Here is a 25,833-nt window from a genome sequence, read left to right as displayed (position 1 = left end):
TATCTGCATTTCTCTTGACAGTTTTGGTTACAGAGCCTCAGCCACAGGCCACACATCAATCTTTTCTAAGACCTGCTTCTCCTCTGCTTCATCTACCCTATTGTCATGTTTGGTATCATGTAGTGTTCTGGGTCAAGGACTCTATTTTGTGCCTGTCAGAGCGCGAAGAACAGGCTGGCTCAGGTCCTGCTGGCAAGGACACTGTTTAAATGGGTCGTCTGGGGCCAAGTGGAGCCAGCAGGCTCACTATGACTGACAGCCACTCAGCAGTGTTTCTGCCACCGGTGGATGGGGTGCTGAAAAACCCCACTGGATGAAAGCACATCACCAGAAAACAAAAATGAAAATAAATATATATATAACAGCAAGGTGGATGGAAGTTCAGTAGGCAAAACCTTCAAATAACGTCTTCATTATATAAATAATAATAATAAATCTGTTGATGTACCAAACATTCCAAATTTTAATTCCTGCATTCCACCACCTACAGGACGATTGAGGCTTTACAAAGATATGGATAAAGTATTTCTTGCTACATAACGCAGAGAAGATGTGTGCGTGCTAATGTTTTGCTCCATCTTTGTTTTGGATAACTAGGAAGACATGGAATTCTCTCCAAACTATGCCAAAACCACAGGAATTTTTTATAAAACCTCTGAATAATATATATGGTGTATGTTAAACTTTAATTATAGAAAACCCAATACGATACTTCACATAACGCAGAGAGCTTCTTGGCAGTGCTGGAGTTCAGTAATGGAACCATTCAATGTGTTGACAGTTGTTTACATATAAAAAGAAATACACACTGAGAACACTTGATGGTTGTTTTGTCTGTTCATATTTCACTGACTCCTCAAGCAAATCCACAAACAAGTCCAGCATCTTTCTATCATCTGGAGGAAGACCATCATAGAATGTCCAAGTACAAGTACAGGATTTAATGTAGAACATCACCCAGCAGACTGAATGATCTGGGTGAGCTGTGAAAGTCCTGGAAAAAACTTCCTAAGATTTCCTTTTCGCAGTAGAGTTGTGTTGTGCTGCCTAATGTTTGTGTGCTATATCCAAGACAAAACCTGAACTCCCCTGTTCCTGGCAAATCTCAGGCAGCGGCAAACAATAGTTTTCATGCGGTATATAGGGTTTATTGTGTTCAGTCTGAATGGTATATTATATCTGTGCAACAACAAATGATTTCATGTCAGTTTTTGCCCAAACAAACCAAACTGGCCATAACCATGGACTGTTAGCATCATGCTAATTGTTGAAATATCCTTAAGGATCAATACATTTTCATAATAAAAAGAAAAAAAAATTCTAGTATTGCATTACAGTAACACAGTTGTTTTGAGGAAGTTCAAATCAAGTTAAAATCTGACAAGCAAGTGCAGCGTAACAAACCAGTGTGACAAGTTCCTCCTTCGAGTCTGCAGCTCTCTGCTCCTTCTTCCATGTTTTTTACATTAACACCCACTCAGCCCAAGTCAAGTTTGAGTTCAATCCATGGCATCTCACAGCTGAGGTCACATCATCATCAGGCTTTAATTTAGACTATTCCCACCTTGTTTCAGTGACTCACGGGACCATGACCCCCGTCACACCTCTGTTCAGATGTTTGGATGGTAACGTGACCAGAGACACAGACTGGTGACGTTGAAAAGATCTTGTTTTTACAGTTGACCTCCAAAACATAATCAGTTCCTGACTCTTAAAAATATATTAATAATATCCAACCTGTATTTACATTTAGATATGTGAAAAAACACTAGAAATGTGCTGCTGGTTTACAAAGAAGCAGTCCACCTGGTGTGTTTGGAGGTGCAGAGGAGTTACAAGTTCACATTCCTCACCCTTGGCACCTCATTGTTAATCACATCCTCTCAGGTCAGTGTTTGGAAAAAAAAGTTCAATAATGTCTTAGTTTTGTACAAACACCAACTGAGACACGAAAACAATGCCGAGGGTTAAAAACTGCATGTGGATCTAGTCGGTCTGAGGAGGAGGAGGAGGAGGAGGAAGAGAGCTGCATTGTTGCCTGTGTAGGAGGAACAGCCGGGCTCTGTTTTTGACATTAGTCAGTAAAAGAGTAACAATATTCATAAACACATACATACCACTTCTGAGAATATCCCCATGCACTCTATTAAATAGAAAAAAAAACCTGTTTTGACCCGTTCCAAGAACGCACACACCATAATCACTAAATCCCCCTGTAGTGGTCAAATATGGACGGGCTTTTAATCAGTGCAGAGGCTTCGCAGCTGTGGACCAAAAGACAGAAACAACATCAGAGGGACGCGTTACAAGAAGAGCAGCAGTCTAACACCAGACGACATAAATAAATAATTAGTTTCCTTTCCAGAGTTTCCCGACCAACAGCATCCACACTATCATCATCATAAACTTTGCACAGAATTGTCATTATCTGAAGTATATATGCAAAAAGGCGTCCATCTTCCATTTGACCTATTCATTTAATCCTTGCTTGCTTGAGTTATTGATCCTGAGGTGAACATGTCTGAGCCGACAAATCACTAAAGATCGAGCTGAGTCTGTTGGTCTGGGGATGCGTGTTTAAATCCACGAGCCACATGTAACGTACTTAATATCTTGCTTATTTATCTGAAGAATGTACCAGTCGATGCAACGTTTTCTTTAGAAAAGTACAATTCTGTTTCTAAGGTCCACGGAATCTGCATCACTGCAGATGAACACACTATTAAACCTGATTAGACGACTACTTTATCGTTTGGGGAATTTCAGAGTACTTTCCGTTCAAATAAAAACATTTGTTTGCAGGTTAATCTGTTCGTCATTGTTGACTCTGGAAATGAACCCTGTGTTTGACACCGTGGCTTTAAAAAGTTAGGTGGTATGGTTTGTTTTATAAGTTTTTCTCAAGTACATAGCATCCCCCAGCACACAGTTGCAATAAACCTTTGTTGGCTCAGTGAACAACTTTAAAAAGTGTTTGGATATTTTCTCTGAGGCTGTAATCCATATTTTATGAAGCATTCATGATTTGTGGCGATATTTCCTCTGAAACAGCTTCAGTTCATCTATCATCGGTGGCAGTTTAACACTGTCCAATACTTGAGGAAATGTTTTTGCTAATAAAACTAATCCCACTGATGAATGTTTTATGCTCTTGCTGCATTCATTAGACAGAAAGGTGACCTGGCGTCCCAGACTAACATCTAACTGGTTCATGTTCCACTCGCTCCTCCCCTCTGCTTGTCTGTTGGACATCCTGCGGACACTATTTTAGCCACTTTTACAAGGGTGTGCTGACCGCAGCCTGTCTTTGTAGTTTGTAAACTGAATGCACAGAAGAGAGGGAGATGCCTTCTGGGCCTGTGGTTTTTCTCACACAAGCCATCTGCAACTGCTCCACTCTCTGAGTGGCCTCGGGGAAAAGAACAGGCACAAACAGAGTGGATTCATACACTGTACACACTGATACAAAGAATTATTTTGGTTTGTTGTCTTGCTCTGGATAGACTAACTTTGACCTTCAGAAACCTCATTACACGGTCGCCTGCTTTTGGTCATCATCTTTACTTTCTTTCTCCTTTACTTCTTCAATTTGCTCTACAGGCCACACAGTGGTTGAGTGGTTTGTACTCTTGCCTTATAGCATGGAATCCTTTAATGGAATTTAACTGAATAGTTGGATTCCTACCAACATTACTTGATAAGTAAAGTTGAACCAATCTGGGAAAAACCCCAATGATTGTTTAACCTCCAGGAAACCTCAGGAACAAGGTGATCTCTTCAGGCGTGAGTATCACATTTGTCAGCAGCAGAACAATGGTTGACAAAGTTTCTGTTGCTGACGAGAAGGGAACAAGATGGAAGTGACAGATTACCAACAGCAGGGCAAATTTTAAATGACAGTAATAAAACTGTCCAAAATTATTCAACGGCACAAATGGAAATCTTTACATAGTCATGAAATGTTCGTATTTTTAATGGCCGTCCCTGAACATGAGTTCAAATTAGAATCCACATCAAAGCTGTTCTCAGGCTTTGACTCGAGCATAAGCTTCAAACACAACGTTTTTAACAAGTGTTTTTGTGTGTATGTATTTTTTTACCATGACGTCTATAATTGCCATTATATTTCATTACTGACCATAAATAAAAACAACTGCAGTTGTGTTTCAAACACCCACTCCAGGCTTGTTTTTGAAGCTCATGTTTTATGTTCAATCTTTTCCTTATGTTTTATGTCTTTTATTAATTTATAGATTTATAGATTTAAATAGCATCTATAAATGTATAGATTTATAGATTGGATCACAATTTTTTTCTGTACGTTGTTGACTAGCACAAGTTGCTTTGGTAAACAGGATAGAGTCAGTGAGCCAAGGTCAGGTTTTAGGCTTAATCACCTTGAAATAATTAGAAGTGGCTGTTAAGTCAAGTGATTAATCACTAATCCCACCCCCACAATTCACAGCATGTGAATGGAGGGTCTTGACTTAGTTGGACCAACTTCATTGCTAACTTTGAAAGAGCGGATAACAAACAAATGGTTTACACTAGCTAATGTATATGCACATGTATATATCAGAGCAGTAAATCCTTCTGATTTGTTCACATTGACTTATCTGTCTGGTCAACAAGTTGTTTAACTGTCATCAAAATTATTACACAGAGACATAGATGTCCAACCATGAGCAAGCGAAGATATTTCAATCAAAATTAAAAGCATGCTTTGATTTCAGTCAGTGGATATTTTTTACTTTTTGGTCCATTTGTAACGAGGCAGGCGGTTCAGAAGTGAAAACTGAATTCAGAACAAGTATCAGCACATCAGCATCAATAATGTTTCAAATTGACAGGTCGTACATGGACAACAGTGGACAGAATAATAACAAAAACACAGTTACTGCGTTGGACAACAAACTGACCATCTCTTTAAAACCACAGCAAAAACATCTGGAGTAAATAAAACAGCCAAGACCAAAGAATTCCTGCAGAAATCAAGATGTATTTTAAATAAAGCCACAACATAATTGCATTGAGTTCAAACTTGACGGCAGAAATTCTCTATGTCATTTTGGGTTTTTCATAGTTGAAATAACAAAAATCCCATTCAATTATGGGGAACTATTGGAGTCTCCAATACAACGTTGTCATTGGACAGGGACAAAATACTCACTTCACATTCTTAGAAGACCGCCTGACTGACAGTGATACTATATCCAACAGCTCACTTAGATTTTTGTGGAGTTGGAGAACTAATGTTTACTGGGCAAAAGGGACTAAAGATGAAATAGAAGTACTGCTCCTGTTTCTATGGGGTTGCCACAATATTATAATAATAATAATAATAATAATAATAATAATAATAATAATAATAATAATAATAATAATAATAATAATAATAATAATAATAATAATAATAGCAAGCAATTACCTTTGCAAAAGATATTTGTACAAGTAATGTTAGTTTAATGTTTATTGTGCATTATGCAGACAAAATGACAATCTTTGATTGTCAGAAATTTGGGTGTATATGAACAACCAAAACAGACAGAGAGCAGCATCCCTGCAGCTAAATATAGATTCTAGACTCAATGAAATCCTTACCTATAAAAGAATCTACTGTGTCAGTTCTGAATCACAGGGTCGGCTGTCACTGGGTAATAAAAACACAAAATATGAGCTCACATCAGGAAGTGTAGCAGAAGCTCCTGCAGCTTTTTTTTCTTCTTCATTAAACTGCACAGTGGCTACACATGGACTGAACCATCAAATGAACAACAGATGAACCAAATTACATCATTTCCATTTCATCAGTTTAAGGCTTTTAGCTTGACGAGTCCGTTAGTCCCTGTTTTTATCTGATAAGGGAGCCCCTCAGTGGCCTGTGGGGTAAAAGCAGTAGAACAGCCCTCACCTCCCCTGCAGCTTCATCATCTCTACCCCTCATGATGTCGAACATCCAACAAAAACTGGGGAAATCAGCTGCGATGGATTTATTCTTTTGTTATTGTTCATGTTTTGTTGTTGCATTGTTTAAATTGGAAAATTGGGAGTTTCGCAAAAAGGACTGGAGACGGAGAAGGACTTTTGTGTCGTGACACCACAGATATTGGTCTAATTACCGTTTTCCCAGTGTTCAGCTAAAAGTTCTACTGCACATTTGTTTTCCACATTTCTGACGATGGGGCCCCTGGGGAGTCTGTTGGACAGCCATGTGTTTTTGAATGTGTCCCCACTGGAGGTTTTTCACTACGGCTGCCAAATGTGGAAACACTGAAAAGGAGATTGAGAAAATAATATCAATGCACAAACCTATTTATTCTGCAATAATTTAAAGGGGTCGGTTGGTTTTTATTAAAGAGCTGCTGTGGGTCCTGACAAATTTTTAGATGGTTATGTCACTTTTATTATATTTATTTATTTATTTATTTTTTATTTTTTTATTTTTACAACAACGTCAGAGCATTTGACAACTGAACTAATGATTAGGAGAACGGGAGATTTGAAAACTACTGCGTGATTCTGCTCCTGATCTTTGTTCAGGTATTCAGTAAACCTTCAGTTACCAGTAGAACCACATGGTCTTATAGCAAAAGAACAAACATATAAATGTTTAGGTTATTATCCAAGGCCACGATCTGGTTTCCTTCTGTTTCTGGCTGGTTCCTGAGAAGACTCGTCATAGTTTGTGTTGACACGGTGTTGTCTGTGCCTCATACAACAATACTCCAAAACAGCTCCATGTCCTCCTTTAATGTAGCGTTTTCTTGGCCATAAGAGCAATATTTAATATAACTAGCTCTGTTATTTACAGAGATCTGACTCTGCAAAGATGAAAATCCATCAAAGTAGAAAATGAGCTTCTCCAGATGAAACCACATATTTAATCTGTGTCCTGAAATGCCACCAGAGAATCAGAGACGTATTTTCCGTACACATGGTGCTGCAGATATTATAACCAATCTCTCTTTTTATTTCTTTCTCTGTCTGGTGCTAATAAAAGAGCAGAAGTTGAGTCAGCAGTGCCCTCTGAACCTGTGGCATCTGTGTTAGAGGTAGAAGGTCTGCAGGCTTCTACAGGAAAATATAAGGACACACGTAGTAGTGTCGAAGTAGGACTACGAAGTAGTTAAGAAACTGCAAATATATCTGGTGTTAAATTTAATCCAAAATTGTTCACTTTCTCCTGTTAATAATCCAATTTTAAATAGCATTTTTAGCTTTAGCCAAGACTTTCTCAGAGTCTTTCCAAATTTAGACAAGCCTTGTTAATAATAATAATAATAATAATAATAATAATAATAATAATAATAATAATAATAATAATAATAATAATAATAATAATAATAATAATAATAATAATAATAATAATAATAATAATAATAATAATAATAATAATAATAATAATAATAATAATAATAATAATAATAATAATAATAATAATAATAATAATAATAATAATAATAATAATAATAATAATAATAATAATAATAATAATAATAGCATGGGTTTGAGCTAGCTCTGTTCTGAACTGCTTTCTATTGCTTTACCTTTAAATGGTAAATGGAACTATAAGCTCCGCCCACCTCTTTGTGGGGTAAAAACCTGGATGATGGCTCCACATAACCAGGGCAACAGTTGAACAGTGGGAAGGCTAAAGATTAGCCTTGGCAGCTAACCACTATGATACATAGCTACATGCCATAAAAAGAACACGTACATATTTGAGTGGTAGACCCAGAACAAGAAGAAAAGCTCAGCGTTTGCCGCGGTCAGGAGTTCATTTCTGTTAACTGCCATCACTTTTATGTTCTCTTTTTTAATTGTTTAAATAAAACTGCTTAAACTGCAAACTGCACTTAGCTCTTATTCTGCCATGTTGTGGTACAGGATTGCCTCGAGTGGTTCCACAACATAGCTGCTGTTCAGTTAGCACTGTGCTGAATTAACTGCTGCCATTAACCTTTGGTTGCTACATTGTAGATGACGGGTGTAGAATGGGTGGAACCACCTGGCACCGAAGGGGAGAGGGAGATGTTACAATCAGAATGGCTCAGTTCCAGATTTCAGTAGGTGTAAAACATGTACTTTGTTAGTACTACAGGCACTTTAGGAACGGGCAGAGCTTCTGTACACTGTACCAAAGCCCCTTACAAGTCAAAACACATCTGCAAGCAGGGTTTCATTTAGTAAACATTTTGGGGGTCGTTTGTTGTACCAAGACAACAAGTCTGGACCTGAACCCAAAGAAGAAATATGTGGAGGAAACTGAAGACAAGACACGAGGTAGCAAGTTTGTACAGGGTAGAATGTGTGTATATATGAAAAGTAGTGTTTCTTTCTGCTTCTATTCAGTGTCACTGTCATACTGTCCTAGTGGAAGTTTTCAGCATGGGTTTATAGTCTGCCATTCCACTGGTTTAATTTGTGTTTATGAGAGGCGCTGCCTGACCCTGATACAGGCTGGATGTAGAAGCCCAGGGGAGCAGTGAGCGGCGCCCTCCCATCCTGCCCACTGAATGAAAATCAAACGGGAGATAACATCTTAAAACGTGACTGAGAATCAAGCTACTACGGACTCAAGTCGAGTAAGTCATCATATCCTTTCACAGGAATCTGACCTATTAAAACCCAACCCATACCACCCGGATCCAACACCGTTCCTGAGCCTCATGCCTCTTGGCAGGAGTGACGACACTGCTAATGGAACAAATCGTTTCCAGCCCAGGTCACATTTGAGATGTTTAATCCGAGGAGAATACAGATGTAGTATCCAAAAGGAAAAGGGCCTCCTGCATCATGACAGACCCCACCCACCCCGCACTGTTTATCCCCCTCCCCTCAGGCAGGAGGCTGCGGCGCATTAGGAGCAGGACCACCAGACTGAGGAACAGCTTCTCCCCGGAAGCTGCTGAATAATGAGGACCTCTACAGACGGCGTAAAACACGATTAAACAATATTGTACGCATTTCTCTACAAAAACATGTTCACTCATGTTGAGGTTATATGTATACATAGACATTACATAGACAGGTGTTGGGCAAGGTGAGATTAAAATTAAGTTTACCAGGAAAACAACACTGATGTTGACCAGCTTTGCAGGTAAAATGAACAAAAAATGAGCAAAAAAATGAGTCTAATTTCTAATGAGTCATCATTTTCAGAAACTTGATTTTAAGTCTTCAAATGTCTTCAAATGTCTTCTTTCCTTGAAGATCTGCAGGTGTGAAACTCCAGTGTAAATATCCATACAAATGAACACACGTACACAACAGGTACTTTCGGGTACATGTTCAAGTACTGTTCAAAATAAATGATCAACATGCATCACCTTTTAAAACTCCTTTCTTCTCTCCTATGCAAACATAAACCTGCTGCACACCAGCGACCGGAGAATTAGCTGAGTAATTAAACACGTTAGATTTTAAACATATCTGAGACTGAAGAGCCAAGAACTGTTTGTTTGGAACTGTTTATGTGCAACTTCCACTGTTGTGGATCTTGGGAAAAAATAAAGTGCCCTGAAGTCAGGGTTAGTGTACATCTGTAAATACAATAAATAAGATGGGTCGACAAGAACAGGAAAACAGAAGGGAGGAAGAAAGGAAGGATGCAATTAAAGAAAGGAGGAGGGAGAGCAGGGCAAATAAAGAAACCCCACTTAGCAAGGGCACAATGCTGGATATGTGGGGTAACAGTCCTCAGAACCATTTCTGATGTGGATTTAAACAGATTTCTAGATCACTTTTCCACACAGCTGGAGCACTGAGGCGGTGCAGCTGGGGTCCATGGATAGACACGTCTGCTTTTATTTACAAAAACTTCAGGAAAAAAACAATTTAATGTTCATATAAACTGCAAAATCAGAAAGAAGAGACCGGTCAGAGTCCCACAAACAGTGATTCATTACTTAGAATAGGGTTTAAAAACACCTGACTGCAATTAGCCTTCAATTACAGTTGGGGGCAGAAAGCAGTGCATCAGGTCCCACCGTACCCTGGTGGCATGAGGTGAAATTTCTCTATCAGAGCAGATATGGGTCGTTTTTTATGAGATTTCCACAGATTCGGATAAAATACAGACATCAAGGCCAAATCAGAAAGAAAACCAGAATGTTTTGACAGTGTTTGGTTCCACAAGTTTCAACAAAGTCAAAGTAATAACAGTCCAGAGACAAAGACACACAGGACACAGGACCAACCTGGCCAACAGATGAGGGAATTCACCAAGAGATTTATGCTGAAGATACTGTACACAAAGGTAAGAGGAGAAAGCGTCAGTGGGAGAGCGGACACTGAAGGCAGTGGAGATGACGAGCACAAATGTAACCAATTACAAACAGGTGGCAGCGATCAGAGGAGGTCACAAGACGAGAGAGTCGAACAGAGAAAGAATTAAAGACAAAACAAAACAGACAAAAATACCCCTATAAACCCAAACCACCAATAAAGTCTCTACAATTCTAAACTAAATCCTGATTGGCTGATATTCCAATGCTGTGTCTATCCCTTGGTTAACACTTTAGCTTATGCAAGGTACCTTTGCGTAATTTAGCAGCCTCTAGTGGTGAAGTTAAATGCTGCGTTTGAAGGTCCCCAACCTCATACATTGATTTTAGAAATGATAATGTTACAACATGGCAGAAAAATACTACGTTTTGATTTTTTTAGTAAGAAACTTTGTTTTTTATTACTGTCACTACTTGTCGAGATTCTTGGAAAAGTTTTTCTCTTTATGTTTCTTTGGCCTGGGGAGCATGAATAATTCCTTTTCGTGAAGTCAAACTATAGCACATGAGTTTTCTTTTAAAACTGTCAAACCTTGATAAATAAAAACACATGATTGCTGCTCACAATGTGCCTGTTCTAAAAGCGGCTGATAATTGTGTCCTTAACAACTTTGATTTGTAAAGAAAATGTGTTCACGTTTGAGCAGTAAATGAATGTGAAGTCTCTCAACTGACAGAAATTGATGGTATTTTAATTTTAAGTGGAGGGAAAATAAAATCTATAGTTGTACGAATGCTGCTGAGTTGAAATGGTGTTTAAAGGTGAAGTCATTTCAAACCTGTGTTGGTTCACTGGTGAGGGGTTTAGGAGGAAACTCTTGACCGTCTGTTAGGTTGGATCCAGTCCCAAACATAAACACATACTGTGCAGTTATGTTGTAGTACCACAGTGAAGGCAGTGAATTAAGTGTGATCTGGTATTCATTTATTTTCATCATCTGTGTGATTATCACAAAAGTCCGGGGATAAAAACATGCAGCGATACAACAGAAATCAACAGAGACAGGATATGTGAAAACAGGTTTGCGTGCATTGCTCACAAACATTTAGACAGACACAGTGAGGACAACATTAACTTACAGCCTTTTTGCCAGCACGTGTGGTTTGTTCTGGGCTGTGCGGTGTTATCAATATGTCCCTGGGTAGTTATGGAATAGACTAAATACTTGGTTCTGTTTGATATACACTCGGTCTCTCTTTCCTGTTCCACCTTAATGGGACGTCTCTTCTCACGTCCAGGGACGTGATCTGGTCACATTCTAATATTCATCCCTCACCTCACATCAACTCACAGCCTCTGCTTGGAAATATCTAGCATGCAGCTAAGATAATAATCACCCTAAATGTTTGAATGTGTGGGAACACCACAGCGTTTTTAAAGCTGGCTGAAAATGCCTCTAATGGCTTTGACAGAAGGATAAAAGTCCAGTGCTTCAGGGCAGCAGGGTGAAAACATGGCACTTTACTTTATTATTGCCTGCTATCAATTAAACAGCCTGTGTTTTTGGCTTTTTACATTTTAGTTGCAAAACCAAAAAAATAATTTCCTTTTCTCCTTCCAACATCTCCCATGAATACCTCAGAGAATCCCCGATTAGCCTGCATGCTGCTTGTTCATGTACTCTCTGAACCACAAATGCAATTTTTTTTCATAAAGAAAATGACAAATCAACAAATTAACTGATTCATTTATCAATACTTTTTGAACAGCAGTCAAGTATGGATCCACACACCACGCAGTACTGTGACCCCTGTCACCTCGGCAGCTAATGATGGCCGTAGCTCGCACATCGTTTTGATTTAACCACTTCAGAGGGCAGACTTGATGACTGCAGCATGCAGGCTTTGCAAACAAGACAAAATACTTAAAAAAATAAACTCAGTGAACCACAATCAACCAGATGTGGAAACACACAGCATTCAATTAATCTATCACACTCTGCAGCTGCTATTTATCTACAGCAGAAGATAAAAATGGGTTCATAGGTTTCATGCTGTGGCACATGGATTTAAAAGCTTCACCAACAGAAGAGGCAATTTTATCATTTTGCAACAAAATATAACAACAAAACAAACCCATCAACTAAGTAAATAAAGGCAATAGTGCATAGTCACTATCCACCAATATCCAATATCCACAGCCTGGCAGTTGTTCCACAGTGTCGATGAGTCAGTATTAATGTTTTGTTTTGTTTATAAAAATAAAGTTTGACATTTGGGGAAAGAAAAGCTCTGAGGAGCCACATGTGGCCCAGGAGCCACAGGTTGAAGACTCCTGTCCTGGTGGAACGTTATTGGTTTGTTTAAAGCAGTACATTCAGTCACATTGAAAATTAACTAATGAATATAGATGTAGTATTGTACTACACACTGTGCCACTTAACAACAAGGTGATCTGTAACAGCTGAGATACTTGTACGGCAGCAGTTTCAATATTTCTTGCAAATCACAATTTAAATATTTATGAAATTAAATCGCATATAAAACCTAAACCAGATTTCCCCAGAGTTCTCAGCCATGATGATAACAACAAGGCGTGTGTTGTATTTAAGTGATACTTGAACCTTGAAGTACTCTGGTGAACCTTTTTAACTTGTTGGTTCTATCAATTCCACCGTCTGCTGGAGGTTCAAACTGAAAAAGGAAGAATTTGATTCCTTAACTGGTTTGTGCATTTGAACGCTGAAAATGTTGTCTCACCCACATCACATGTAAATGCTATGGCCCGGGGCCCAAATACGGCCCCTTTGATTTACGGCTTTGTAAATCCAGCAGGCCAAACACAGTTTTGTTTTTTTTTTTTTGTTTTTTTTTTTTTGCATTCTCTGGAGAGTCATCAACGCAGATGTTATCCCCAGATGAGTTTTTTGCTGAACTTCCTCTTTTTCTGTGCGTCCTATTCGTGGAGGGCTACATCCAGTTTTGTAATTAGGATGTTTTAATTAGTGCTGTACTTTCATGTTGGGTGGATGCATGACCACAGCCGAGGAGACATGAGCTTTAAACTGTGCCAGAAGAGCTGTGGTCAGCAACCACAGACCACGGGTGCATTTTATCCGTCTACAACACTCAGTGAGAACATCCTCGACCAGTTCCAAAGATCACGGAGCACGGTGCCACATCTTCAACAAGTTCCTTGCTATCATGCGCTGCTGCGTTTGCTCCCTCTTCTCAGGCAGATGGTGGGATATTGAGAAGAGCAAGCCAGAGTGAGGAAACACCTCAGATAAGCTGTGAGTCATTAACCCGCTTAGTTGAAGAAACAGATGTGTTAAGTGTTACGATATGATAACCTGAAGCGGGGATTTTATTCTAATTTTTTTTATGTTTTCTTGCCCAGGATGTATTGCTAATCCTTCCTTCCTGGTCTGGCTGAAGTACGTAGCATTGTGTTTCAGCACATTCTGGCTTTCACTGCCAGCGGTGGAGTTATGTGACACAATCCTGAACTGAAGTGGAAAGGTTAGCAGTGTTGGAACAGACTTCCCTCTGAGGCTGACGTGATTGGAGGGAACATGTCAAGGTTATACCAGCATAAAGAAAATGTGAAATAATCAGTGCATGTCACCTAGCTGTGAGTTTTGGAGAAATTAAAAAAAACCTTGGCTCCTCCTGCTGGGGAGGGAGCGAGGGAGAGTGGGTAATAGCTGTAATGCCCTGGTCTGTTTTTAGTGGAGTGTCTGTTCTGTGGATTTTACAAAAGCTCAGGTCAATCATAAAATGCGAGGAGGTGTAAAACAACGCAGAGCTGTGCTGTTGTTTAGGAGTTCCACACTTAACCAGGTGAAAAAGCCATAAATATGGGTTATTTACTATCACTTTCTTGTCCTTAACTGGGGTTTCTGGAGTGGCCAGGACAAACTACACATTAGAGCTGGACTTTAAAAATGAACTCAGTGTAAAGTGTGTCAGTGTCGGCCTCACAGCTGCAACCTGGTTTGAAGCCCACATGATGTGAGTCAGGACTCAGGTGGTTTCTAACACTGAAATTTGGCTAAACTATTCAAATATTTTATATTAAACATGTCTTTCTATATCCCACAGGAGGGAAATGGTTTACAACATATTTTATATATTGTCTCATTGTGACTGTTTCTCTGCTGCTTTAACACAGACTTTGCATCTCTTTCTTCCTGCAGTCTGTTGAGCCAGTACCTCAGGCAGCCACACTTCAGCTCCTCATCAGTTTAATGAACAAACCTTTTGTATTTTCTTCACAGTCAAAATAAAGACAGCAGTTTTGACAGCAGTGAGGCCGTCCCTCGTCACCATAATAAGAAAATAACTTACTGAGTATAGCTGTGCCGAGACGTCGACTCTGAAATCTGCACCACATGAGGAAATCTGTGGAATAAAAGACAATGAAACTGTCAGGATTATTTCAAAACACCATCAATTTACTCTAGACAAAACCACAGGCATTTGAAGAAAAAGAAAAACAAGATTCTTTGCTGTAACATGAATCTACCAGCAGTGGTCAGGGAGTCGAACAACGACAACAGTGGAGTTCACGTAGAACTTCACAGGTTCAGACCTCCACAGCGGAGAACAAGTGTAAAATGGTACATTTGACTAAACTAATGGTACGTCCTGCAGCCTACCAACAAAGCTGCATGACACCCTCCAATTTCTTATTTAAAATACATTTTTTTAAATCTACTTTTCCCTCTGTTAGGAATCCCTGTTGTACCTCCTTAAGTCACTGCCAAGATTTAAACACTGCTGTTTGTTTTGCTATTAAATATGTAACAATATCAGCATTTTGTTGAGGTACATTATAGTTTGCACTGTTTATTGTATTTTCACTGGTATTTTAGTTTATTATTTGAGGATTTCTTTTAACAGCTGTTCAAGGAGGCAACCAATTTTTTTGAGCATTCTGGCTAACCCAGGTTCCATTGTCTTTGGTCAAATACATTAATATTTACATTAATATGAATAGTCTTGAACTGCACACAAATAAACTACAAACGCTATCAAAATGACCGCCATGACCCAAACCTGGTGCAGAAAACTTTAACAGACATAAAAAAAAAAGGTTTTTGAGCAATTTCATTTTAAACTTGACCACGCATTTCTATCCCTAATGGGTTTCTGCCACTCTTATTCTTCTTAAGAACTAGAATTAACCTGAAGCCTGCAGTACTCCACTTCTGAATGCACACAGCTTCAAAAAGTCATGTTATTATATTATTTCACACCAAAGATGTGCAGTTCTGTCTTGTTCCACCATTTCCTTGTAAGGGTCAAACTGGAAAGGCTTAACAAAGGACATCATTTGGTGTCGACTCGCTCATTTTTGGGGAGAGGAAAGAGGAACAAATCTCTTTTCTCAAAAACCAGCAGGCTCCAGTGACCAGGTCCAGGCCCAGAGGGCAGCATCTCAGAGCATCGCCTCGTATTCTCTGGACTGTGCAGCCAGTAGAGCTGTCCTGCTGTCCTGCTGTCCTGCTGTCCTGCTGTCCTGCTGTCCTGCTGTCCTGCTGTCCTGCTCTCAAAGCCTGCGCTTAAATCCTTAGATTAGCCAAGCAAAAATGTCTGGATCCCATCGTAACACACTTCCCTCTCAGCCCCAGTGTGGAGTGGGAGCAAAAGCTAACCTCAGCCTTTTGAACAAACTCCAAAATAACGGGCACAACCACAAGTATGTGGAAAGTTTAGACAAGTCATTTGTAATCTTCAGATCACATCAAACGGCTGGTGGAAGTCGGAGCGCTGCCACCAGGATTTCGGGGTTTAATTTGTGTCAACACAGATTTTTCTTCTGGGCAAAACTGGTGAAAATACACTCTTTAGGCACTAATAATGACCGGCCCACGGCTCTGACCACCGCTGACTGACACTGTTTCCACGCAGAACTGCATGTCCACCCACAAAGATGAAAGATAGCTCCGCATAACAGCTACGCCGGTGAGGTGGGAGGCTAAAGTAAAGGCTGGTGGTGTGGCAGAGGACCAGCAGGGCAGATGAAAAGCTCTGTAGGTTGATAAGGAAGAAGGTCAGACTGGATGATGAAAAAGCACAAACCTGGCCTGTAATGGTGAATTGACGATTAACTGGCTGTGACTGTGACCTGCACAGAGGTGAACGCAGTGACGGCGACCGAATCACAGTTTAGAAGAACGGAACCGTTCTAAATAATTTAAATTGCTTATACAAAATTGTTTTTTAATGGCTCGACTTAAAAGGCTTTCATTAACGTACTTGTAATGTAGGAGCAAAGTTACTTCAGAAAATACTTCGCCAAAAACCATCCTGACATGGTCCCTGGTGTTTACTTCACTTCACACATTTAGTAAAGATCTACTCTTTTTTAATGAGACCAAAGCTTTCAGTCAGACGGAGGTCAGTCTGAGGGTCAGCCATGGGGGCAGAGAGGTGACTGACCCCTCTGTGTCTCTCTGTGTGTGTATGTTTAGGAAATGTTGAACTCTGCATTTTTATGGTCACAAGTCGCAGCGTGTTTTTAGCGTGTTGTTTTCTTCCTGCAGCAGCTCTGGGTCATTACTGTGTGACAGGATTTTAACCATGACTGACCAGTTCACTCATTTCACTGACCATTAGTCATGAACTTAGTGACTTGATCTTTAAAACAGGTCCAGGAGCAAATACTTTTTTGAAGGGATAAAACAGAGAGTCATCTGTAGTCTCAGGAGAGACTCCAGGAAGAGAGAGGCAGAACCTGGGTTGGCTTTGTTAAAACTTTCATTCATCTTCTGGAGAATGAACATGAAGCAGACACTAATGAGGGTGGGTCGGTCCGCGATACTTCTCCAGTCAATTATAAACCACATTTAGAGACAGACAACCAATCACACTCAGACTCATGACTCATATTAGAGTAGGGGTACTCAAGTTGCCACTAGGGGGTGTCAGGGATGAAAATTGTAAAATTCCTCCAGTTTAAGTGGGACTTTTCCAATCAAACACGACTAAAAAAGATTTAATTTGCACTTAAAAAACACCAGCTGACATTAATTTAAATTTTCTCCAAAGGGTTGGGCAATTGGGGGTGCAAGAAGACTGTGGGAGGAAACCAGTATCAGGAGAGAATACAGAGAGAATGCTGTAAAGTTAAGAATACCTAACACTCGTCCACCAGCGCCCTCTAGGTTAGTCTACACAATAGTCCACAATAGTTAATTAACATGTTTAAATTCTATGTTCCCGTGTCTGCTTGTATAATTTCTTTGCCTTTTCAGTTCTTTTTTCTGTTCATATACTTTTTTTAATGTAACTTTTTTTGACATAATTTCATCTTACAAAAACATGATTCAAATATACAATATCCCTTGAACGACAAAAATAAATTGTTTCATGTTGTTGACATGAAGAAAAACTAGTTTTCATTTGAAGAAAAGCTTTGGTAAAAAAAACTGTAATCCCCCTCAGTACGACGTTAGCTGGAACAATAACAAGGCTTAGACTCTTGAGACGCAGTGACATCACTGTGACATCACTGTGACATCAGACGTGCTTCACACACTGCACGGGAGGCCCAGAGCAGAAGCTCCAGAATCCAGGGACACGTCACAGCGCCTCTGCTCTGGAAATCATTCTCAGGCCTGTTACGTCAGCAGGCTGAAGAATGGGCGGGAAAACTTTGGGCAGATGCAGCCGCACAGTTCTGGGAAGTGATGGTTTATTTGTACAGGACTGAGTGTACTCCTGGTCTGTGCATGTGTGCACGCACACACACCGATGTCTACAGCCGTAGTGACAGCTGCATCAACCATCAAACAAGCTCTCGACACAAATGAAGCCGGAATTTTTGTATCATTTTAAAATACGTTTTAAACAAACACAAGATAAGGTATTGGTGGAAATATCGTAGCCTTTTTTTTTCTTCTATTTTGTGCACAGCAAAGAAAGCAGCCCGCTGAGCCAACGTCCTCTGGGAGACATCAGCAGTCGGAGCGTGGCCAGACCGATCAGCAGAGGTCACAGAGCGCGCTCGCTGAAACTTTCCCAGAGAACTGGTAAGATTTGCATCCCTGGTCCTACTGTGTGACTCAGCCCTGCGTCAGCGTGTCACGCTGCCACTTCCCTGAAATGATCGCTCGGCCCCATCCGGTCGACGCAGGTACGAGAGCGGCCCGGTGCTGGCCATTCACAGCCCTCTGCTTAAGTATTTCACCAGCACCGCTGCATTGGGGGTGAGGGTGGGGGACATGTAGATGAGGAAGGGAGTCAGTCCTTTCCTACGCTTCCAACTAAAAACCCAACACACACACACACACACCTTTCATTCATTTATGACCGTTCAGATGTCAGATCTTACACACCCACATTTACACACAAAGGATGCAAAAAGCAGCAGCGAAGAATTCACGGAAGGAAAACACATGTGTACACACACACATACACACACACACATACACACAGAGCTATTTCTGTCAGGACTCCTGTTCATCTATGGCCCACCATCTATATTCTAGAGAACTGGATTAAAACTGGAATCTTGCCGGCCTCTAGGTGTCACCAAACTCATCATTCAGTCATTTTTGCTGACGTTCAGATGTTTTAGCTTAGCTTTTTGTTTTATTTGGCCTCTATTTAGTGAATTGTGGCTATGCATTTCTGGTTAATTTGAGCAAATAATTGCTATATCTATAGCTGTTAGCCACCTGCGTCCATATCAGTTGACATAATTCACTTTGTGTCACAGGAGCAGCAGCAGTTTAGAGAGCAGTGATCTTCAACAACAACCAGACTTGAACCAAACTAAGGGTCTGACGGTGACTGCTCACACCTGAGGAAACCATTACAGATGTCCACAGTCTACTGGGCTGGTCAACGTGACTCAGGTCTGGACACATCTGGACGACGGTCAACTTCTCACCCATTAGTACAGTGTGTCCACACCACCGCCACCTACTGATGTCTCACATGAATGTCATACGGGAGGTCCTTCATGAAGACATCCCATATGAATCAAGGCCTTCACGGCCAATGATGTAAAGCAGTAAACAGAAACAGGAAACACTCCTGACTGCTCTTCCTGTTACTGTCTATTGTACTTTTCAATATTTCCCAACTAGATTACAAGACTGATTTATTGCCCCCCCCCCCACCCCACCCCACTATTCTTTTTTAAAACTCAGTCAGTCATTTGTCATAGAAACAGACTCACATGAAGAATTCACTAAAGTGACTGGTCGTATTTCAGCCTTTTAATGAGCATTAAATGTTAGATTTATTCTTTCTCCAACTGCACGTCTCTTTTTCTGTCTCCCTGCTGCTTGGTTTATTACTGTGTCTGTGTAACAACACCACAGGGATTTACAGTGTAGTGTTATTGTAGGAGTGAGGAGACCAGTCAGGATCCTGCCGTTGTCTAAGGTGAAAAATGTGGTGCAGTATAAAGGCAGGATTTAGAATATCAGTGGACATGACTCTTATCACAATCTTTGGTTTTTTCTGCTGTGTAGATGCAGGAATCAAAGAGACATTTGTTCTTTCTGCTGAAGAGTTAAAAGAAAAAAAAATTATAAAACGTACTCACAACAGCGACGACAGAGAGACCGTTTATATTTAGGTTGGACAAATGATCAAAAACTAAAAGAAGGTCAAGGTGAAGTTCTTAATACAAACAGATTTATCCATGAATTCCATATTGATCATCGACATCTTTTCTTGGTCCAATCAAGAATCCTATCTGGATCTCTCCTGTCCATTATGTCCTCAGAACTCAGCATATGTCTGAAACTCTAATCTTGTTTCTATTCCTGGACTTCCCGGTCTCTTTAACTCCGTCCATTGTCCTGCAGTCATTTCCACAGAATTCTATGAAACATCATAGAACGTCTCTCTATTGTTCTGTAAATCTTTTCATAGGACTTGCTATGTTGCATCACCCCCGTCCCGCCCCTTCTCTGAATCGTTCTTTATAAACTGTCCATTTGTTTCCCGTCCACCATCACTACACCACAGTCAACAGTCAACCTGCCGCACTCTCATTCATTCATTTCTGTTTTCTTCTTCTTCATCATCATCCTCCTCTTCTCCTTCTCTGGTGAGCAGACCCCCAGCCTTTCCATGTATTGTGGTCCAGAGAGACACCTCCCTGACTTGACCTTTTGACCTGTCAGTCACCGTTGTAAAGAGTAAAGCGTTCCACGTCCGATGTTTGACATAACCCAACCTGAACCTATCTGACACTCTGACTGCACACCTCACCACAGTCTCCCAGCCCACGTTCATGTTCTGCACATATGTTTATGTCTGTGCTGACGTCCTCAGTTCCACACTTGGTTTTCTATTGAATCACTGCCGACACAGAATCAAGATCCTTCTAGTAGAACTGTTTCATCGTCAACATCTGCCAACAGCTGTAATATTACCATTTCACTGCAGATTCAACACGTTCTCAGGGTTTGTTGTAGCACCACACTTGGTCAAGGTTGTGTATCAGACCTTAGGCACGTTCTCAGGGTTTGTTGTAGCACCAGACTTGGTCAAGGTTGTGTATCAGATTAAGTGAGGCCTCAGACTGAGGCCTCACTTAATATTCATGTCAAAGACTGAAACTGAATAGCAGAGTGGCCTCCCGGTGTCTCTCCCTCCTCTGCTCACAGATATCAATCAAACAAATAGAAAAACCTCGTGCAACAAAACTCAAACAGATTGTCTGGTTTAGAACGACTCACAAATCACAGTGATTAACAAGATGGAGACAGGAAAACAACCCAGGACTGATGAGGAATGTCAGGTAGCCACCCTGCAGTGCCAACTTCATCCACGACAAAGGAGAACCTCCTCATTCTCTTGGCTGAATTTGAATGAATTTGAAGTCCATAAATATCTATGTCACACATTCAGATGGGTCCAAAATATAAACATACATAGAAAATTAAAGATGAGCTGGGCGGCAAAAAGCCTTCCACAAGGTGGCAGAACGATTTAGGTTCAAACCAGATACCATAGAAACAGAAACAACAAAACCTGTTGTCTCTTCTTTGAGGAAGTCTCAGAGTCCAAAGAACTACTTTTTGTTTATTTCAGATCATTTCTCCCAGCTACAGCAGCAGTTGTCGCCTTACTTCATCAAGGCCATAGTCGTGCACAGATACACAGCAGACAGACGATGATGTCATCAAGTCTTTACAGCGTCACTGTTCTCTACTAAACTGTTATAGCGTGTTTGTTTCCTCCTCCACTGAAGGCTTCCGTGATAAGCAGCCAGTTACTAACAGCGTCCATCTGTCAAACTGGAATAAGACACAACTGAGATATTAGTCCACAGTGACTCAAGACTTGGGGGAAAAACCCACGTCACAGTCTGAAGGAGACTTTGATCAACTGATGCTTCATCAGTACGATACGATGCATTACTTTCCTGCGTTTCATTTTGGTTTCCCATGCTGATACAACCTGTTAGCTAAGGAAAGAAAACTGTTAGATACGTTTTTATAGTTCCTCTGATCTAAAGTTACCCGTTCTTTTTGAACATAATCACAATAAAAAAGAGACGTTAAATGATAAGATCGAGCATTTGTGGAAGTCTACCATGTACACGCACGTACATCAGAGTCAAGATCGAGCATTTGTGGAAGTCTACCAAGTACACGCACGTACATCAGAGTCAACTGTGTGCTCACTACATCATTTAAACCAAAACTGGTGAAAAAATTAAACGACCAAATTGTAAATATTAAATTATTGAAATACAAAAAAACAAAGACATGTTTCTAGTGTCCAAGGTCTTCATGGACAGGGTGTCAAGACAATAACTCTACAACACAAAGAGAATGTAGAGGAACACATGAAGTCTCTCAGCCTGTGGGGGGGGGGGGCTTTGAAGTTGTTAAGTTTTGAAAGTGTTGATTCTGTATCTGTACTGAAAATGTTGGATGTCATGTTTGTCCTCACAAAAGCAGTTTGTGTGTGTGTGTGTGTGTGTGTGTGTGCACTGATTGTGTAAATTAGATAGTGTCGAGACAGTTCCGTGCACCAAGGTCATACCTCAGCAACTGAATTAAATCAGCGATTTTGAAAACCGGCCTTGTGTTTCCGTGACTGTTCAGTGAGATTACAGCGACTCAACCTCAGGTTGTACTGACTTTGTTAAAGGAAACAGAGAGATAAGAGAAAAGTTTGGGTTTAAAGGTCTGAGGTTTAACCTTCTGCAGGAATAAAAATGTTATAGTATTTATATATCATATATATATAATTAATTATAATTAATAATTTATAAAATTAATAATACATATATGCTTGTATTGAACTAGAGATAAACACAGGAAATGGAAGGTAAAAACACCTGTGTCATCTGTGATTGACAGCTCAGTCAGATTTCATGGCAAAACTTGACATTGACTTTGTATTTATTTTAATTGAATCTTTTTTGTGTGCATGGCTGATCTAAGCTACAGATGTCAGTCACCTGATTGGACGCACATGAGTGTGGACATTGGCATATATACGTATATCATTTCTATATAACATCAAACACTATAAATCCACACAATGGTCAGTTTGTTATTTTGAAACTTCTTCCTGAGTTTTTGTTTACCTGGAGTTGACATCAAATCTGAGAATAATCAGGAAAGGTTTGATCTTCTAACATGTTTTCAGTGCAGATTCAGCTCATGACTCAGAGTCTGGAAAACTGCTGTCTGTCTTTTAATCTCTGCCCTGATGCAGATCAAGCAGCACTTTGAAGTAGTGATGCAGAAAGGACTGTGGAAAACACCGCACGTTGATTTAACAATAGCTCAAATTAAAGGCAAAGTGTTCGTGTGTGCGGCTGTGTTTGCTGGACACACACACTCACCGCAAATGGAGTCAGTACTTCGTGGGTAAGTCGCCGACTTGACTCACACAGATCCCCCCCCTGCAGACGCCCTGCTGGACGACGGTTGGTGGTTCTATAAAACCAAATCAGCCAGTTGTTTCATGAGCATCCCACAATCCACAGCTCTGAGTCCAAGTGGGACTGGGAGATTACTGCAAGTAACAATACAAAAGTAAGTTTAAATTTGTATATAGAACAAGAACGTATTCCTACTATTTAAATAGTTAAATAGAAAGTTGAAAGAAAAAGGCATTTAAATAGTTACCAATGGGACAAGATATCCAGAAAAGATTGTGGACAGGTTTTGGTTGTACTTGAAAATATGAGCCGTATTGTCCTGTCTGTCTGCCTCTGCTGGTTAATCAGTGTCATTACCCTCACCTGTGTCCTGTGACTCTCTCTTCTTCAGTCTCACCTGACTGTAACTACCCCTCACTCTGTCTTTGTTGGCTCGTTGTTGTTCTTGTGTCATCGTGGTTCCTGTGGTTCTTTTCTTCACTGACATCATGGTCAAAAGGTCCAGATCTAATAAGCATTCAAGTTCAGAGGTATTAAACAATGATTTAAAAAAATAAATAAATGTGTTGTGTTTTATATTATAACTCTCTGTGCTGTGTGAAGGTCAGCTAACTAGCAGACTTTTAAACAGGCGGAGAAAAGACTCCTTTGACACTCGCTCATTCAAACTTGTATTTATCTGTCCGTCAAATGTCCCTGTTGTTGGGGTTTTTGACAGTCCAAGGCTCCTTGTCTGCATGTTCTACTGAGTGAATCAATACAGTAAACAACTATTTCCTCTGGACTAATCTCACACCCTCATCACGACCAACACACATTCTTCCCGTGACACAATAATCCGTCTTCCTGACGCAGTCCTTGGCCTCAGGTGTTGAATGGGTGACAACGTCGTGATGGAACGTCGATGGAAGGGCTCTGATTTCAGAGCAGCAGTGGAATCACCTGAGCTGCACGGTTACTGCTCACGAGGCTACAGTGTGTCTGCTGCAGACCGACTGATCTGTGACCCTGTCCGCCCTGTGACTCTACTGCTCGGGACCAACGGAACAGCCAATCTGCAGCGATGAGGTCACACAGTGGGTGCAGTATCAGACTTTTGCCACAAGATGTCACTGCGGGGCACATAAGCAGCAGCGGAGCAATCGTCAATACATACGTAGATCAAAACTGCACCACACTGACACCAGTCCCGGCGTTAGCGAGCCAATTGGGGGGAGGGAGGCAGTACCCCAGGCCCTGCCTCCCTGCCCCCCATTGGATGTAAGAGATTGAGCCTGAGGGAAAGGCAACACGATATAAAAAGCAGTTATTTCGGTGTGTTTAATTTAAAGAGTTTCCCTTTAAATAAAACATTTTGACTAAATATTCATCTGAGAAAAATGATGTTTTTTTTTGCGTTGCTCAAACAGAATCTTAATTTTGTTTTGACCGTGTTTTTCCATGTTTTTACCCGTGCAGCTGACCACTAGTTTATCATTTCCCTTCAGTCCTTTACTCCTAAAGATGTGTGTCTTTCCCTTCAGTCCTTTACTCCTAAAGACGTGTATCTTAAATTCAGTTGCATGCTCTGGTGTTTGGAGCAGAGGATTTCCAAGGTCGCCAGGGTCACAAGTGGAAAATTGTTTACATTCAACTGAATGGTGATGGTGGGGATGGCAATTCATTACCTTCTCTACTACTGACGTGATAAGCTGTCACTGGCAGTGGACTGTTAATCATTCCTGGTTGAGAGGAGGCTGCAAAGGTAATAAAAGAGGGACCTTGGTCCATGCACTAGAGGGCGGGTCGGACTGGAGCGCATCCTTACAGAGAGTGGGCTTCAAGAGAGGGGAGGAGAGTGTTTCAGGGCTGGAAAGTGAATTTCATTCATTATTTAGTCTCTGCTGCTGCTGCTGCTGCTGCTCTGTGGGAGAACACGAGTGTTGGATGACATAAGCATCTCCACTGTAGATGTGCTCTTGATGAAAACCCTTCAAGTGAAAGTCAAGCCGTTAGAAAGGGTTGTTTAAATATAGTTTGGTTGTTGAACCTTAGTCTTACCCTCACACTGCAGCTCAATAAGTAAACGCGACTCATTCTAGTGTTCTCAACCTCCCATGTCCTTGTATCCTGAGCAGTTAAAATGCAGTTAAATAAGGAAACTGGGCCATTTTGGTCTGTTCTGACTGCAGGAAATATCAGGCATTCAGCCACTCTAAAGGTAAATACCTGAAAAGAGAGTTCTGATTTGAAACTATATGAATTTGCCCATGCATTTGTATCTATCTACATTGCAGGACAAGTCCAATATGTTTTGCAGTGTTAGACTAAAGCAATATCTAAATTCTTTATGGAACAATTTGCAGATGAACACTCTTTTATCTAAGCTGCCATCGACCCAGGTCTTTCAAACCTCTTGCAGCATAGAACCGGAAAGGTGCCACAGGGAAGTGTCGTTGGCCCCTTTGCATTGTGGTACTTTGTCTATTTATTTTCCTTTATGTCAAAGACGCCTCGTCCTTTTATTTTAACCAGCTTTCAAATCATTGAAAACAGCAGTACTAAAAAGTTTGAAAAGTTAGTGAATATACAAAGTTTACTCTGTTCCTGGAGGATCGTCACACGTTTGAAATCTTCCATCAAATGTGGCCCTGAGTAAAAAGTCTGAATACGGCAGCTTAAAACAAGATGCTGTTATAAATGTTTAACGTTTATTTTCAGACAAAAAGCAGAGATAACCAAGCACACATTTGC

The 25,833-nt window shown here is 40.5% G+C and overlaps 1 long non-coding RNA gene across 4 annotated transcripts in view; it reads right to left on the bottom strand.

Moving 5' to 3' along the window:
- The window catches only part of LOC107989215 (uncharacterized), a 30,452-nt gene extending 5,865 nt beyond the window's left edge, over positions 1-24,587 (bottom strand). Inside the window, exons 1-4 of one of the 4 annotated variants that reach the window (XR_003051195.1) lie at positions 23,348-24,587; positions 23,062-23,234; positions 14,577-14,630; positions 1,695-2,264 (exon numbers count right to left, since the gene is read on the bottom strand). This is a non-coding gene — a long non-coding RNA (uncharacterized LOC107989215). Of the gene's footprint in view, positions 1-1,694; positions 2,265-5,622; positions 6,271-11,080; positions 13,454-14,576; positions 14,631-23,061; positions 23,235-23,347 lie in introns of those variants that run through there. The other 3 variants (XR_003051196.1, XR_003051194.1, XR_001760718.2) reach the window with 3 other exon arrangements.
- Between the last annotated feature and the right edge of the window lie 1,246 nt (positions 24,588-25,833).

Source organism: Cynoglossus semilaevis, chromosome 11 (genome assembly GCF_000523025.1).
Source record: "Cynoglossus semilaevis isolate Cse_v1.0 chromosome 11, Cse_v1.0, whole genome shotgun sequence".
Classification (NCBI taxonomy): Eukaryota; Metazoa; Chordata; class Actinopteri; order Pleuronectiformes; family Cynoglossidae; genus Cynoglossus; species Cynoglossus semilaevis.
The sequence above is the reverse complement of the archived record's forward strand: the minus strand, read 5'-3'. Positions and strand labels throughout refer to the sequence as shown.